This window comes from Microcaecilia unicolor, unplaced genomic scaffold (assembly GCF_901765095.1).
Source record: "Microcaecilia unicolor unplaced genomic scaffold, aMicUni1.1, whole genome shotgun sequence".
NCBI lineage: Eukaryota > Metazoa > Chordata > Amphibia > Gymnophiona > Siphonopidae > Microcaecilia > Microcaecilia unicolor.
The window spans coordinates 209,519-225,185 of NW_021963690.1; the positions used below are offsets into that span (position 1 = coordinate 209,519).

Genomic DNA, 15,667 nt, shown 5'->3' on the forward strand with positions numbered 1-15,667 from the left:
CTTGAATGTTAAAAGAGTGGAGACTCCTTACTGCATTCTCAAAAACTCCCTCCTCTTTGTGTGTTGTAACTGTAAGCATTATGGGTGGGACATCATCTAGACAAATTGTTACCCCCCTAGATTGTATGCTTAGAAATTTCAAAAAAGGCTTTTTAATTAATGACTATGGACAGACTTTAAGCTCAGGTACTTTAAGAACCTTGTGTGAAGTTGAGTGGCCATCTATGGGAGTGGGGTGGCCCCCTAGTGGCAGCTTAGATATTGAAGTAATCCGGAAGGTCTATAGCATAGTAGTAGGAGAATCAGAATATTCTGAACAACTCCCTTATATAGATTCCTGGGACAGCCTTGTGACTGACCCTCCCTCCTGGTTGAAAACTTATATGGGATCCCCAGTAAAATTCATGTTAGGCCGTGTTCAAAGAAAGATTAGAAAATCTAAACTAGAAGAGGGAAAGAGCCCCAGGAAGCTTACCACCCAATCGGTGGCTTCCGCCCCTACCCTGTCTGAGAAACCCATACTCTCTGATGATCCCTCAGATCTTGAGCCACCACCTTATGGCCCATTGTTGGGGTTCCGTGCCACCCCTAGAGATCCACGCCGCCCAGCCCAAGCCTCTCCAGCACAGGCTTCTCCGGATAGTTCTTCCCCTCCTGTGCCAAACCTGCCACACCCTAGGTTGGACTTTTCACCTGGCCTCTACCCTTCTGTGCCACATCCTCCCCTGTTAACCTCCGAAGACCTACTTTGGGCTCCACTCCCTGACTCCTCAACTCCTGACAGCCCAGCCTCTCCCTCTAGTACCCCTACCCACTCATTAGGGGCCCGGCATCCCTTTCAATGGACTGACTCACCTGTGACCACCTCTCAGTCTATGAGTACCCCTCCCCATCCCTCAGGGGTTCAACACACCTCCACTGAATGGGTTAGACCTGCTGCAATCACCTTTGAGCATGATAGGAGGGTAGCTCCTAGCTCTACCTTAGGTTCCATTCCCACCTCCTCGAGAGTTCTGCCACTTCGTCAGGTAACTACCACTCGACCGGATCCTAATAATCAGGGTCAGGTTATACAGGCACAGGCCTACCAGTATGTACCCTTCACAACCACCGATCTCCTGAATTGGAAGACGCATTACCCCTCTTATACTGAAAAGCCTCAGGCAGTGGTGGACCTAGTGACTAGCATTATGGCCACCCATAACCCAACTTGGACTGATTGTCAACAACTTCTCCTGACCCTCTTCACAACTGAGGAGAGGCGGAAGATTTTGCAAAATGCTGAGGCCATCACGCGAGAGCGTGTTCCCGAGAGGACACAGGACCCAGAGGGATGGGTTAGAGCTCGGTTTCCTCGCGCAGCTCCAGATTGGGATCCAAATGATGGGCAGCACTATGAACTGTTGTCTGGCTATTGCCGGGACTTACTGGAAGGTATGAGGAAAGGCATAAAGAGGCCCATTAATCTGGCAAAGGTCTCTGAAATTCTCCAAGGGGCAACTGAATCCCCTGGGGCCTTTCTAGAGCGACTAATTGAAGCCTACAGAACATACACCCCATTTGACCCTGAAGCCCAAGAAAACCAGAGAATGGTGAATAGCGCATTGGTGGCCCAGAGTATGCCAGATATCCGGAAGAAGTTGCAGCGTCAGGAGGGATTCGCAGGGATGAATACCACCCAGCTAATTGAGATCGCAACCAAGGTTTTCATTAATAGAGATCAGGAGGTGCGCCGAGAGGCTGACCGGAAGATGCAGAAGAAGGCCGACCTTTTAGCGGCAGCCATTACTAATTCCACCCTTAACCGAGGTCGACTTCTAGCTAATGGGAAGCCAAAGTGGGACCCCGGACCACCAGCCAGGGCCCGAGATTCCTTCAATCAATCCCGGCCAAGGGGGGAGAATCCCAGACCAAGATTGGAGAGGGATCAGTGTGCCTATTGTAAGGAAAGAGGGCACTGGAAAGATGAATGCCCCCAGAGGCGCCAGGGACTGAGAAGGGGACCAGGAGATCGAGGAAGCCGAGGCCGAGTTCGAGAGGGAAGATATGAGCCTCCTGAATCTGACATCATCGGGATAGCCGAGATGGCAGAATGGGACGAATAGGACAGACCGGGTTCCTATAAACTGGGCTCCCAGGAACCTATGGTCAAGCTAACTATAGGGAGCCGCTCAATTCCATTCATGATTGATACAGGAGCTGAACATTCTGTTGTGACGGAGCGATTAGCGCCTGTGTCTGGAAAAACTGTCCGAGTGGTGGGAGCCACGGGGGTGCAGAACCGGAGGCCCTTCCTGACAACCCGTAGATGCCAATTAGGCTCACACATAGTCACTCATGAATTCCTGTATATGCCAGACTGTCCAATCCCTTTGTTAGGTCGAGACCTGCTGTCCAAGCTTAGGGCCCAAATTTCTTTTGACTCTGATGGCCAGACTTCAGTCTCCTTTCGGCCCCCAGCATCCAGCCCTAAGGGTATATTGAGTTTCTGCTGCCCTCTTGAAGAAGAATGGCGGCTGCATCAGTCGCATGGCCAAGTTGACCTACCCCTGGCAGACAGCTTTCAGGTCAGTGGGGTATGGGCAGAAGATAATCCCCCAGGGTTGGCCCGAAATATTCCTCCTGTACATGTAGACTTACTTCCAAGTGCCCGGCCAATCCATCTTCGCCAATACCCAATTCCCAGAAAGGCTCTGGAAGGGATTCAAGCACATTTGAATCGTCTGTTATCCCATGGAATTATTCGACCTTGCCAGTCTCCATGGAATACGCCACTATTGCCAGTTCAGAAGCCAGGGACTGAGGACTACCGGCCAGTCCAAGACTTACGAGTGGTCAACAAATCCACTATCTCATTACACCCTGTAGTGCCTAATCCATATGTCCTGCTAGGATTGATACCTTCTGGAGCTACCCATTTCACGACACTAGACCTAAAAGATGCCTTCTTTTGTATTCGGGTGGCCCCCGCCAGTCAATTGCTTTTTGCCTTTCAATGGGAAAACCCAGTAACAGGAAGGAAGCTTCAGTATACATGGACCCGCCTGCCACAGGGGTTCAAGAACTCCCCCACTATTTTTGGGACAGCCCTAGGGCAAGACCTTAAGACTTTTAAATCTGAGCCTTCCAGGCGAGTTTTACTCCAGTATGTAGATGACCTCCTGATTGCAGCAGTGACCCAGGAAGAGTGTTTTGAGGCTACCAGAGAATTGCTGGAGCTACTCTTGGATGCAGGCTATAAGGTCTCACGCTCAAAGGCCCAACTCTGTCAGTCAGAAGTGAAGTATCTGGGTTTTTGCATTTCCCAGGGAAGTCGGAGACTGGATGCTAGTAGGAAGCAAGCGGTAGCTGCAATTCCCCAACCCAAGTCCAGAAGAGAAGTTAGGGAATTCCTGGGAGCAGCCGGATTCTGCAGAATTTGGATTCCAAATTTTGCATTAATGGCGAAACCCCTTTACCAAGCCACAAAGGGGGGTGAAAAGGAACCATTTGAATGGGGACCTACTGCTCAACAATCCTTCATTGCCATAAAGAAAGCCCTACTTCAAGCCCCTGCGTTAGGCCTTCCTGATGTGGAGAAACCTTTCTCATTGTATGTCCACGAGCGACAGGGGGTTGCTCTGGGTGTGCTGACCCAGATGATGGGATCCTGGCAGAGGCCTGTTGCATACCTGTCTAAACAGCTGGATGGAGTGGCTAAAGGATGGCCAGCCTGCATGAGGGCCATTGCAGCAACAGCCTTACTGGTCCAGGAAGCTGATAAGTTGACTTTGGGGCAAGAACTGGTTGTTAAAGTCCCCCACGCAGTTCTTACCCTCATGGAGTATAAGGGCAATCACTGGTTTACAAATAACCGCATGGTTAAGTACCAAGCTAGCTTGTGTGAGAATCCACGGATACACCTGGAAACAGTGGCTACATTTAATCCCGCCACTCTTTTGCCAGCATCTGAGGGACCACCAGATCATGACTGTATCCAAACTATGGATGAAGTGTACTCCAGTCGACCAGATCTTAAAGATGTTCCGTGGAGGGACCCAGATGTAATTTATTTCACAGATGGAAGCAGTTATGTGGAGAACTCCAAGCGATTGGCAGGCTATGCTGTGGTGACAGAGGACAAGGTGATAGAAGCAAGAGCCCTGCCCCAAGGAACTTCAGCCCAGAAAGCAGAACTTGTGGCCCTCATACGAGCTCTGGAGCTAGCAGCAGGACTGGTGACCAACATTTATACTGATTCTAAGTATGCTTTCACAACCCTACATGCTCATGGAGCTTTGTATAAGGAAAAGGGACTCATAAATGCTGCAGGCCAACCTGTTAAGTATGGACCTGAAATACTTCAGCTGCTAGAGGCTGTGTGGGCCCCTAAGAAGGTAGCTGTTATTCATTGCAGGGGACACCAAAGAATAGATACTCCAGTGGCCCGAGGGAACCGCCATGCTGATCGGGTGGCCAAGGAAGCTGCTCGAGGACCCCCAGCAAGTACTGTGACCCCCCTGTTCCAAATTCGACTGCAAGAATGGACACCTATGTATACCCAAATGGAAGAGAAATGGGCTCAAGAAGAAGGTGCAGTAAGGAGACCTGATGGTTGGTTACATCTCCCTGATACCAGAGTTCTGGTGCCACGCCACCTAGCTTGGCCTGTAGTGTCTCAAGCTCATGACCTATCACACTTAGGGAAAACAGCACTAGCCCGCCTACTCAGTCGAGTAGTGGTGCTGGAAGGATTGGATAGTCTGGTTGCCACTGCCTCTGCCCGATGTACTCTCTGTGCCCAGAATAATGCCCGTCAGGGACCCCGTATTCCACCAGGAGTTCAGTCTAGAGGACTAACACCCTTTGAGTCCCTAGTTATAGACTTCACAGAAATGCCCAGGAGTGGTAGGTTCCGATACCTCTTAGTCATGGTCTGTACCTTTTCTGGGTGGGTGGAAGCATATCCTACAGTCACTGAGAAAGCCACAGAAGTAGCTCGAGCTCTCCTTAGGGATGTCATCCCCAGGTATGGACTGCCCCTTGCCATAGGTTCAGATAATGGTCCCGCCTTTGTTGAAGCTACACTTCAGGCCCTGTCCCGCGCATTGCGCATTACCTGGAAATTGCATTGTGCCTATCGTCCCCAGAGTTCAGGGCAGGTTGAGCGAGCAAACAGAACCTTGAAAAATAGCCTAGCAAAGATTTGTCAGGAAACCCAATTGAAATGGCCACAGGCATTGCCACTAGCCCTCTTCCGCCTCCGATGCACCCCAACTAAAGGAACAGCCCTTTCTCCCTTTGAAATTGTGTATGGGAAGCCCCCAGCCATTTTACAGGGAATTAAGGGAGACATAGGGATTTTAGGGTCTGCCCAGGTGCAGGAGCAGGTAGCCCTCTTGGGGAAGATAATTTCTGAGCTTCAGTCTTATGTGAGAGAAATAAACCCTGTCCCCTTCCAGGCTCAGGTACATTCCTTCCTGCCAGGGGATAGAGTTTGGGTGAAAGACTGGAAGCTCCAGCCTTTGGGGCCCCGATGGAAAGGACCTTTTACTGTTTTGCTTTCTACCCCTGCAGCTGTGAAGGTCGCAGGGATAACTCCATGGGTCCATTGGTCTCGAATTAAGTCTGCTGACCAGACTGAGCCCAGCACGGATCAGACGGAGCCTAGACAGTGGAGAGCAGAAAGAGATCCAGCGGAGCCATTGAAGTTGCGCCTGACCCGAACCAAAGAATCTACTAGCTGAAAAGAAGGGTCAACTGCATACTGCAGGAGCGGCTGAACTTCGGCTTCATACTGAGACTCTTTCTTGCCGGATTCTGGCTTTCTTGGAATTTGAGAGCTTGATCCTTGTCAGTTGAGGGTCTATCCCAACTGGTATAAGAACTCAAAGACTGAGAACACTATATTAGAGTAATCTGTGATTAGCACAGACTGTTGAAATATTATTGCTTAATTAGTTTGCTGTATTTGTTTTAGATTAGGAAGAAAGAAAATGTTAGTAGTTTGGATGCTTTTGTTGTTTTCTACTCCTTGCCTCCTTGTTCCTAATACCCCAACTCGCTCCAACCTTTGGTTACACTCGGTCCAGGAACTAATTAGCCAGGCAAAGATTACTTCCCCTTGTATTGTGTGTTCCCGATTTTCTCCTTATACTACAGATGTCCCAGCTGTTCCTGTCCCTGTGCAACTCCCAGCTCTTATACCTCCCTACTTTTCGAGTTCAGGCCCTTGGAGCCAGGATTATACTTGGTGGTCCTTTTATAATGCTACTTCCCCCTCTGACTCTTCTCTAAGGCCAGTTTTTACGTCTCCCTATCCAGCTTCTGGAGTGTTTTGTTTAACAAGAAGCATCTCAACTGTTCTTCCCATTCCCTGTAACTATACTAATGTTCTCCTAGAGAAGGAGGAACCTGTGTGGGTAGTTTCTCCAGGTACTCCTATGTGCCCTACTACCATACCTGTAGATTATGACCAAGGTGATTATCTGGCTCCTAACTATACTACTGAGAAGACTATAGTGTCCCATCCTATTTTCTACTTTCATAAGTCCCCGGGGGATGAAGGGGTTGCATCATATGAGCGGTCTGTTACAATTGGGGATTGGCACCTATGGTGTACAAAGTCTCCATTTCTTCTTCGTTCCCCCTGGGATAGGGGCTCGCATTATGGGCATCCTAATCTCCATCCTGTGCCTACATTTATTGGGAACTTTCGTCGCCCTCTCCTTGGTCATTACTGGCTCTGTGATAATGTCCTCCACATGATTCTTCCCTCCACATATGATTTTTGTGTATTGGTAACCTTGAATTATTTTCCTAAAGTTATTCCTCTTAAGCCACTATCCCCGCACCGCTCTAAGCGAGAGGCTTTGTCTTTACCCTCCTCCGTTGCCACAGAGGATGAGGCGATTGAATTAGCCCTCCAGTATATTAATTCTACTTATCCTCTGACTAAAAAGAGACTTGTAGCCCTTTCTGCCACGGCCTGGATTCCAATTGGAGGCCCGGTAGCGGGTATTACTGAACTAGGTATGGCTACCCGGAGACTTCAATCCCTACTCCATGTTTTAGTTCATGAGCTGAATGTGGTAGTCAATGCATTGCAGGATCAAATTAATGAATTAAGTATAGTTTCTAGATATAACCGTATGGGCCTTGACTATCTCTTTGCAGCCCAGGGTGGTCTCTGCACAGTGTTAAATTCTTCAGAGTGCTGTACTATTGTCATAAATAGGACGCATGTAGTTAGGCATGCCATGGATAAAGTCCTACAGTTGGCCAGCCTTAATGTGGAAGATTACCGAGGAGGATTAGACCTTACCTCCTGGTGGTGGTCATTGACCTCCTGGATACGTCCCTTGTTCATTTCCCTAATAGTCTTAGTTTTAGCAGGGTTTTTGTTTTGTTTCCTGGCCTCATGTGCTTCGGCAGTATGCCGTCGGACCTTAACAAGTAGGGTAATGGTGATTCACAAGTCTATTCCTAGTTAGGATCACTATAGTCTCCAGAGTTTGAGATGTGAGACTTATCTCTGCATAAGCTGATTTTAGTCTCAAAGGGGGGAATGAGGCAGCCATGGCATAATTATATATATAAGAAATCATATGAAGGGTTAATTCTGTTAAAAGCTTGAAGTTAGAATTCTAACTTTTTACTTTGTAAATGAAGTGAAGGTATGCCAGATGGTTCAGATTATATTGAACTCTAGCTGCCGAGCTAAGGTTAGGAAAGGTCAGTGAGAAATGTCCCTTGTGAATTGCCAATGCTAGCTGGCACAGCTGTAAACTATTATGAATGAACAAAGCATGAGCCAGACATGCCGTAGTTTTAAAAGAATTAGTTTAATGCTAGTTAGATTCTAAATAATTCTAGATATTCCTGATGTTTAGATATGTCTTATAAGAATGCTTACTTTAGAATATGTTTTATTCTCTGTAATTTCTATGTAGGATGTTTGTTCAACTCTGTGTTACTTTTAAAATGATCCTTTGTCTGCTGTTTAAGGCTGCAGTGAGGAGATCAACATGTGTTTTGAGTTTTCTGTGGTCTTAGCTAGTTCTGTGTATGGAGCTGAGAGGTGAAAAAGGTCAGAATTAGTCAGCTCTCTTCTCCTTGATTAATTATAGGTAAAATGCAGAAATGGTCCTGGAAGTAATAACAGACCATAGACGTATGCTATTAAGTAAGACTGGCTTTTGACCCCTTTTAATGAATGCCAGAGTTTAGTTAGCAGTTAGTATGAACCAGACTAGGAATATGAGAATAACCAATGTTAGATGGGGCCTCTTAGTCTCTAAGGGAATCCAGTTTAAGCTATAGATGAGACATCAATCATAATGAGAAATGTAAGAGACTGGAGACCAAATGTCTGGCATGAGGGGCCCCAGGTCACAGGTCAGTTTAGGATGTCTGGAACCTATGTAACTGATATTTCAAAAGTAATGATTGGTTGAGGCAAGGTAGCCAATCAGTTTCTTAACCAATTGGGAGTAAAGGGGGCTAGGCTAGGAGGAGGGCTTAGGACCCTATTTAAGTGGGAGCAGAAGCAGTTTACGTCAGAAGGAGCTCAGAAGAAAGAGAAAGAAAGGAAGGAGCTCAGAAGAAAGAGAAAGAAAGGAAGGAGCTCAGAAGAAAGAGAAAGAAAGGAAGGAGCTCAGAAGAAAGAGAAAGAAAGGAAGGAGCTCAGAAGAAAGAGAAGGACAGAAGGAACAGACAGAAGAAGGAGAAGACAGCATAAGAAGAGAAGCAGCTGAGACAAAGACACAGAGAGCTGAGAGAAAGACCCAGAGAGCTGAGAGAAAGACACAAAGAGCTAAGAGAAGAGAAGAGAGCTAGAACTGATGTCTTGCTTTGTTTGCTGGCAAATAAAGAAGATTTCTCTCTCATACTGGTGTGTGCTGTCTGACTCCTGAAGCATCACAAATTCCTATCTCAATTCCTGCAACACTACCACTTTAAACCTTATATTGAATAGGTCTTCTCTACAATCGATGACCTAATGTCTGTCACAATCTAATTTATTACTCAGGAACCTTCTTGCACTACCATAACGTATTCTTTACCATGTATGTATTCACATGGCATATATATATACCACGATCGGTTCCAAAAATAGGTGGGAAAATGTGGGATACAAATGCTACAAATAAATAACTAAATAAATTATGTGGCCAGTAACATGTATATACCACCACCCTCCCCCCCCCCCCCCCCCCCCCCAAACCGTGCGCTTCAGCTCCCAATAGGTTTTTACATCTGCCCCTTGGTGACCAACCAAGTTAATTTTTTTGTCTGCTCTCTACATCTTTTGAAATTTGAAAAGTATGCAAGTATTTGAAGTCAGTAAAAAAATATTCACTCGGGTCTGAGTATAAAAGCAGGTGAGCATTTTTCCTGGGACAATTTTGAAAGTGAAAGTACACATGTGCTTTCCATCCATGTTAACAGATTAAAAATTTATAAAAACACCTCTGAAGGGAAAGAACACTTTCCTAGGAATAGCATTTTATTGCTCGAGGAAAATATATAGGTCTTTCTTCCTAGCAAGCACTGCAAAGATTTTACTTATGCAGCCTGTTTTTTAAAAAGCTGGCCCTTTAAAGCTTCATTTCTTAAAAAAAAAAAAAAAAAGTGGAACAGCACCTCACTCTAACTTAAGAAGCATGAACATTATGTGCAAGATGCTTGTTTTCCTAAAGTTTTTTGGGTCTCTACTTCAGACTCCACTAAAAAAGCATGGGTGGGTATTTTATTTGCAAGGGATCCAACACTAGAGGTCCTTTGGATTAAACAGGATCTGCAGGGTCGCTTCTGTTTTAAATTTACTGCTTTGTAGCTTCATTGCATGACCCCCTAGGCCTAATATTTTTGGAAACGAGTAAACGATTCTTGGCTACCCGTTCCACTCCACTCAGTATTTTATAGACCTCTATCATATGACCCCTCGGCTGTCTTTTCTCCAAGCTGAAGAGCCCTAGCCGCTTTAGGCTTTCCTCAAAGGGAAGTCATCGCATTCCCTTTATCTTTTTCGTCGCTCTTCTCTGCACCTTTTTTAATTCCACTACATCTTTTTTGAGATGTGGCGACTAGAATTGAACACAATATTCAAGGTGCGGTCGCACCATAGAGCGATACAAAGGCTTTGTAACGTCCTCATTTTTGTTTTCCATTCCTTTCCTAGTAATACCTAACATTCTATTTGCTTTCTTAGCTGCAGCAGCACACTGAGCAGAAGGTTTCAACGTATCATCAACGATGACACCCAGATCCCTTTTCTTGGTCCGTAACTCCTAACGTGGAACCTTGCATGACGTAGCTATAATTCGGGTTCCTCTTTCCCACATGCATCACTTTGCACTTGTTCACATTAAACGCCATCTGTCATTTAGACGCCCAGTCTCGTAAGGTCCTCTTGTAACATAGTAGATGACGGCAGAAAAAGACCTGCACGGTCCATCCAGTCTGCCCAACAAGATAACTCATATTTGCTGCTTTTTGTGTATACCCTACTTTGATTTGTACCTGTGCTCTTCAGGGCACAGACCGTATAAGTCTGCCCAGCACTATCTCCGCCTCCCAACCACCGGCTCTGGCACAGACCGTATAAGTCTGCCCAGCACTATCCTCACCTCCCAACCACCGGCTCTGGCACAGACCGTACAAGTCTGTCCAGCACTATCCCCGCCTCCCAACTACCAGTCCTGCTGCCCACCACCGGCTCTGGCACAGACCGTATAAGTCTGCCCAGCACTATCCCCGCCTCCCAACCACCAGCCCCGCCTCCCGATCTTGACTAAGCTCCTGAAGATCCATTCCTTCGGCACAGGATTCCTTTATGCTTATCCCACGCATGTTTGAATTCCGTTACCGTTTTCATTTCCACCACCTCCTGCGGGACGGCATTCCAAGCATCCACCACTCACTCCGTGAAAAAATACTTCCTGACATTTTTCTTGAGTCTGCTATGTTATCCATGTTTGTTCAACCCTTCAGAGAAATGTAATAGATTGGTGAGGCAAGATTTCCCTTCACTAAATCCATGTTGGCTGTCTCATTAATCCATGCTTTTGAACATGCTCTGTGATTTTGTTCTTTATAATAATCTTTACCATTTTGCCCGGCACCGACGTCAGAGGCCCTCTTTTACCACAGCAGGTAAAAACATTTTTTTTTTAATGGAACAGAGCACCAAGTGTAACACTCATCACACAGCCATTTCCAGGAGGAGCCCTTACCGCCTCCATATTTATACAGCTCCCAGTGCTAAAAAATTTAAAATAATAATTTTGGCGCTGGAAATGCCACATGGCGTGAGTCAGCACTACCACAAGGTTCCCACAGTAGCCCAGCTGTAGGGCCGAATCATCGTGCGTCAAACCCACAGTAGCCCTAAAGTGGCTTGGTTAAAGGGCCCCTTACTATCTACACTCGTCATGGTTTTGATCTTAGTGTTTTTCCTAGTGATAATGTAGCATTTAAAGTGTCCCTGCACCTATATTTTCCTGCAATTCACGTCATGGTTTTGATCTTAGTGTTTTTCCTAGTGATAATGTAGCATTTAAAGTGTCCCTGCACCTATATTTTCCTGCAATTCACCTCTAAATGCTGAGCCATGAAATTAAGCCACACAACAAAAGGATGAAAATGTTTATTGTCCGATAGAGAATAGCACAACTCATCAGTGTAAAACGACCAGGGACAGAACCCGAAATCTATGTTCCACACAGTATTTTCATGGTGGGAACAGTTGGATTTTTGCCACACTCATCCTACCCTGCACCATTCCAGTGACCCAGATTTGCCCAACAAGAATATCGTAAAATTACAAGCAAAGCCATTCAACTTAAAAACCAAACAGGTAACTTTAAACATTATGGGGTAATTTAACAGAATTAGCAAATGCTAAATGCAAAGAAGCCCATTTTATATCTATGGGCTTCTTAGCACTTAGCGCATGCTACGCTTTAGTAAAACCTATATATGTGCCTGAATAAGCAGCCAATGCAGTCAGATCAGCAAAGGAGAAACCCTATCATATTTATGAGAATTAACTTACATAAGTATTGCCATACTGGGAAAGACCAAAGGTCCATCAAGCCCAGCATCCTGTTTCCAACAGTGGCCAATCTAGATCACAAATACCTGGCAAGATCCCAAAAAAGTACAAGACATTTTATACTGCTTTACTCAGAAATAGTGGATTTTCCCCAAGTCCATTTAATAACGGTCTATGGACTTTTCCTTTAGGAACCCGCCCAAACCTTTTTTTTAAACTCCACTAAGCTAACCGCCTTTATCACATTCTCTGGCAACGAATTCCAGACTTTAATTACACGTTGAGTGAAGAAAAATTTTTTCTGATTTGTTTTAAATTTACTACTTTGTAGCTTCGTTGCATGCCCCCTAGTCCTAGTATTTTTGGAAAGTGTGAACAGACGCTTCACATCTACCCGTTCAACTCCACTCATTATTTTATAGACCTCTATCATATCTCCCCTCAGCCGCCTTTTCTCCGAGCTGAAGAGCCCTAGCCGCAATAGCCTTTCCTCATAGGGAAGTCGTCCCATCCCCTTTATCATTTTCGTCGCCCTTCTCTGCACCTTTTCTAATTCCACTATATCTTTCTTGAGATGCAGCGACCAAAATTGAACACAATATTCAAGGTGCGGTCGCACCATGGAGCGATACAAAGGCATTATAGCATCCTCATTTTTGTTTTCCATTCCTTTCCTAATAATACCTAACATTCTTTTTCCTTTCTTAGCCACAGCAGCACACTGAGCAGAAGGTTTCAACGTATCATCAACGACAACACCTAGATCCCTTTCTTGGTCTGTGACTCCCAACATGGAACCTTGCATGACGTAGCTATAATTTGGGTTCCGCTTTCCCACATGCATCACTTTGCACTTGCTCACATTAAACGTCATCTGCCATTTAGACGCCCAGTCTCGTAAGGTCCGCTTGTAATTTTTCACAATCCTCCCGCGACTTAATGACTTTGAATAACTTTGTGTCATCATCAAATTTAATTACCTCACCAGTTACTCCCATCTCTAGGTCATTTATAAATATGTTAAAAAGCAGCAGTCCCAGCACAGACCCCTGGGGAACCCCACTAACTGCCCTTCTCCATTGAGAATACTGACCATTTAACCCTACTCTTAGCAGTAGTATTTTGTAACAACTGGAATTTTTGATAGAATTTAGTACAAACCACCGATTATTCAGCTATGCAAACTTATGCAGACTGGATGGACCATGCAGGTCTTTTTCTGCCGTCATCTACAATGTTACTATGAATTAAGCAACAACAACAAAAAATAAACCTTTTCTGCACATAAAACATTTTACAATGTAAAGCCTTTATAATGGTACTCCCCCCCTTCAAGTGCCACGAGAGAAGTAAAACAATATAGAAATCTCAAGAACAGTATCCGGGAGTAAGTGGTGCTCAATGGGGTCAAAACAACAGATAAATTCAAAGAGAACGAGGACTGAACACTCTCCCCTTTAATATATCTTCTCAAGGGAACGAGAGGTCAATTAAATGAAAAAGGAAACAAAGAAAAAAAAAGTTACAATGTAAAAGTACTTACAGTGTTGCCTTTGTGCTATTCTACAGGGTTAACCTTGTAGCAGTACTTTTTTTTTCCTTTTTTTCTTTCTTTTAAGTCTATCAGCATACAATTGAGCCAGCTTCCTCACTTTAGACTGAGAATATGGAGCTCGGCGAGCTTAAAACTATTAACTAGACCAGGGAGGGAAGCTGGGTTACACCTCCACTACCACCAAGAGTGTCTTCTGAGAAGAAGAACCCAGCAGCAACAATTTAACAAAACACATTTCAACTAACTGCTGCAGAGCGAAACGCTGTCGCTGACTGGCTGCAAACCCGGAAATATCGGCCACTGGTGCTGCTGGTGGTGTAACTGTAAAAGTGGCCCGTACGTAAACAGAGCCCGGCGAGAGGGTGATCATTAAAGGGCGTCGTGACTCAAAGCGCGCGCGCACCGGCCGCCCTCGGGCAAAAAGGTAAAAGACAGATACAGCGGGATCCTCCGGGATTCAATTACAAAACCTTTACAAGTTCACTTTTTCTTTGCGCGGTCGTTTAGATATGGACATTTTACGAATATCCTCCCCCCCCCCCCAACACACACTTTTTTTTTTTTTTAAGAAGACTGTTGATCTATTCAACGCTGGGGATTATTCTCCTGAGCCCTCCTATTTGCCTACCGATCTCGTCCTCCTTAAAAGTGGCCAGCCCTCGTGCAAAGGTTACGTTACGTCACAGGGGGCGTGACTTAGCGGGAAGGACCGCTTCTTTGTTTTGACGGCCGCCGATCACCAGCCATAACACAGCGAATCTTGGAGGAAGTTAAACAAGGAGGTGTAATAGACTGCAGTGGAAGTCAGCCTTTCTAGTCCACTGTAAGCAAGGAAGCCAAGTTGATTAATCTCTGTTTCCACTCCCCCGCGCAGCCGTCATTGCCGTTCACTCAAAACAAAGCAAGCAAACCTATGAGCTGCTGCATCTGCGCTGTCAATCTTTATTGTTGGTCCATCTGTAACGAGTCTAAATCTGTTTCAGTTGGCTAGGTAGTGTCTTAAAAGGTGGAATAGAAAAGAAATAACAATTGAATATCTCTAAAACAGTTTCAAAAAGTATTGTAGCTAGTACTTAAGTACACAAGTATTGCCATACTATGACAGACCAAAGGTCCATCAAGCCCAGCATCCTGATTCCAACAGTGGCCAATCCAGGTCACAAATACCTGGCAAGATCCCAAAATAAAGTACAAAACATTTAATACTGCTTATCCTAGAAATAATGAATGTCTTCAATCAACTGTCTATAGCACTATGGTGCTTTAAGGGGAAGTCTCATATGGTCACCGGGGTACTTTGATCCTCCAATAAAGGTAAACCCCTATCTTGTGACAGTTGTAATCATCAACTGACCCCCTTCCTACCTATGTTAGTAAGTTTTATGTTGTTCACCTTTTTTTTTTTACTTTTTTTATATAGAGTTGTTTGTTTTAATTGATTACTTAACTTCTATATTTCAAATGTAATATAATTGCCTCGTGGTTTCTGTTGCTCATCTGAACCATCGATAGACTCGCTTATATATATAATCCTGTGCTAGATGGCTTGTACCATACCACGGCTATGCTTGATATTTTGTTACAACAACGTAATTTAAGTTATCACTTATCTGTGTCCAGGTGCTGTACTTGCCCCGACAGGTGCATGTTTCGCACAATGTGGCTTTTTCAAGGGATAAACGCACTCAGGACCTGTAACATCAATTACACCTCCGTTAGTGTGTCGTCTGGTGCCATATTCCAGAACAAATGCACTTCGTAGTTTCATGACTCACAGTCTTACAGCCTTTTCAACAGCTCATAGCCTATGGAATGTAATCACGACAGCGTTTTTGTAGGCCAGAGGTTTGTTCAATAAGGAGATGGGTAAACTTTTGCTCACTCCCATTGCAAGAAAACCCAAACTTCCATTATCTGATGTCACAAACTATAATCCAATAGCTTCTATACTGTTATTAACCAAGATGACAGAATGCATTGTAGCTAAACAATTGAAGGAATATCTGGAAAGTCATTCCATTCTTCTAGTGTTCAAATCAGGCTTTAGAACCCTTTTTAGGACCAAGACGGTAGTC

At 45.1% G+C, this 15,667-nt stretch overlaps 1 protein-coding gene across 1 annotated transcript in view; it reads right to left on the bottom strand.

Annotated features, from left to right (window-relative positions):
• The window catches only part of LOC115459574 (ELMO domain-containing protein 2-like), a 78,882-nt gene extending 64,808 nt beyond the window's left edge, over positions 1-14,074 (bottom strand). The window contains exon 1 of the mRNA XM_030189385.1: positions 13,581-14,074. The gene's annotated coding sequence lies outside the window, so the exon portion shown is untranslated. The remainder of the gene's footprint in view (positions 1-13,580) is intronic.
• Between the last annotated feature and the right edge of the window lie 1,593 nt (positions 14,075-15,667).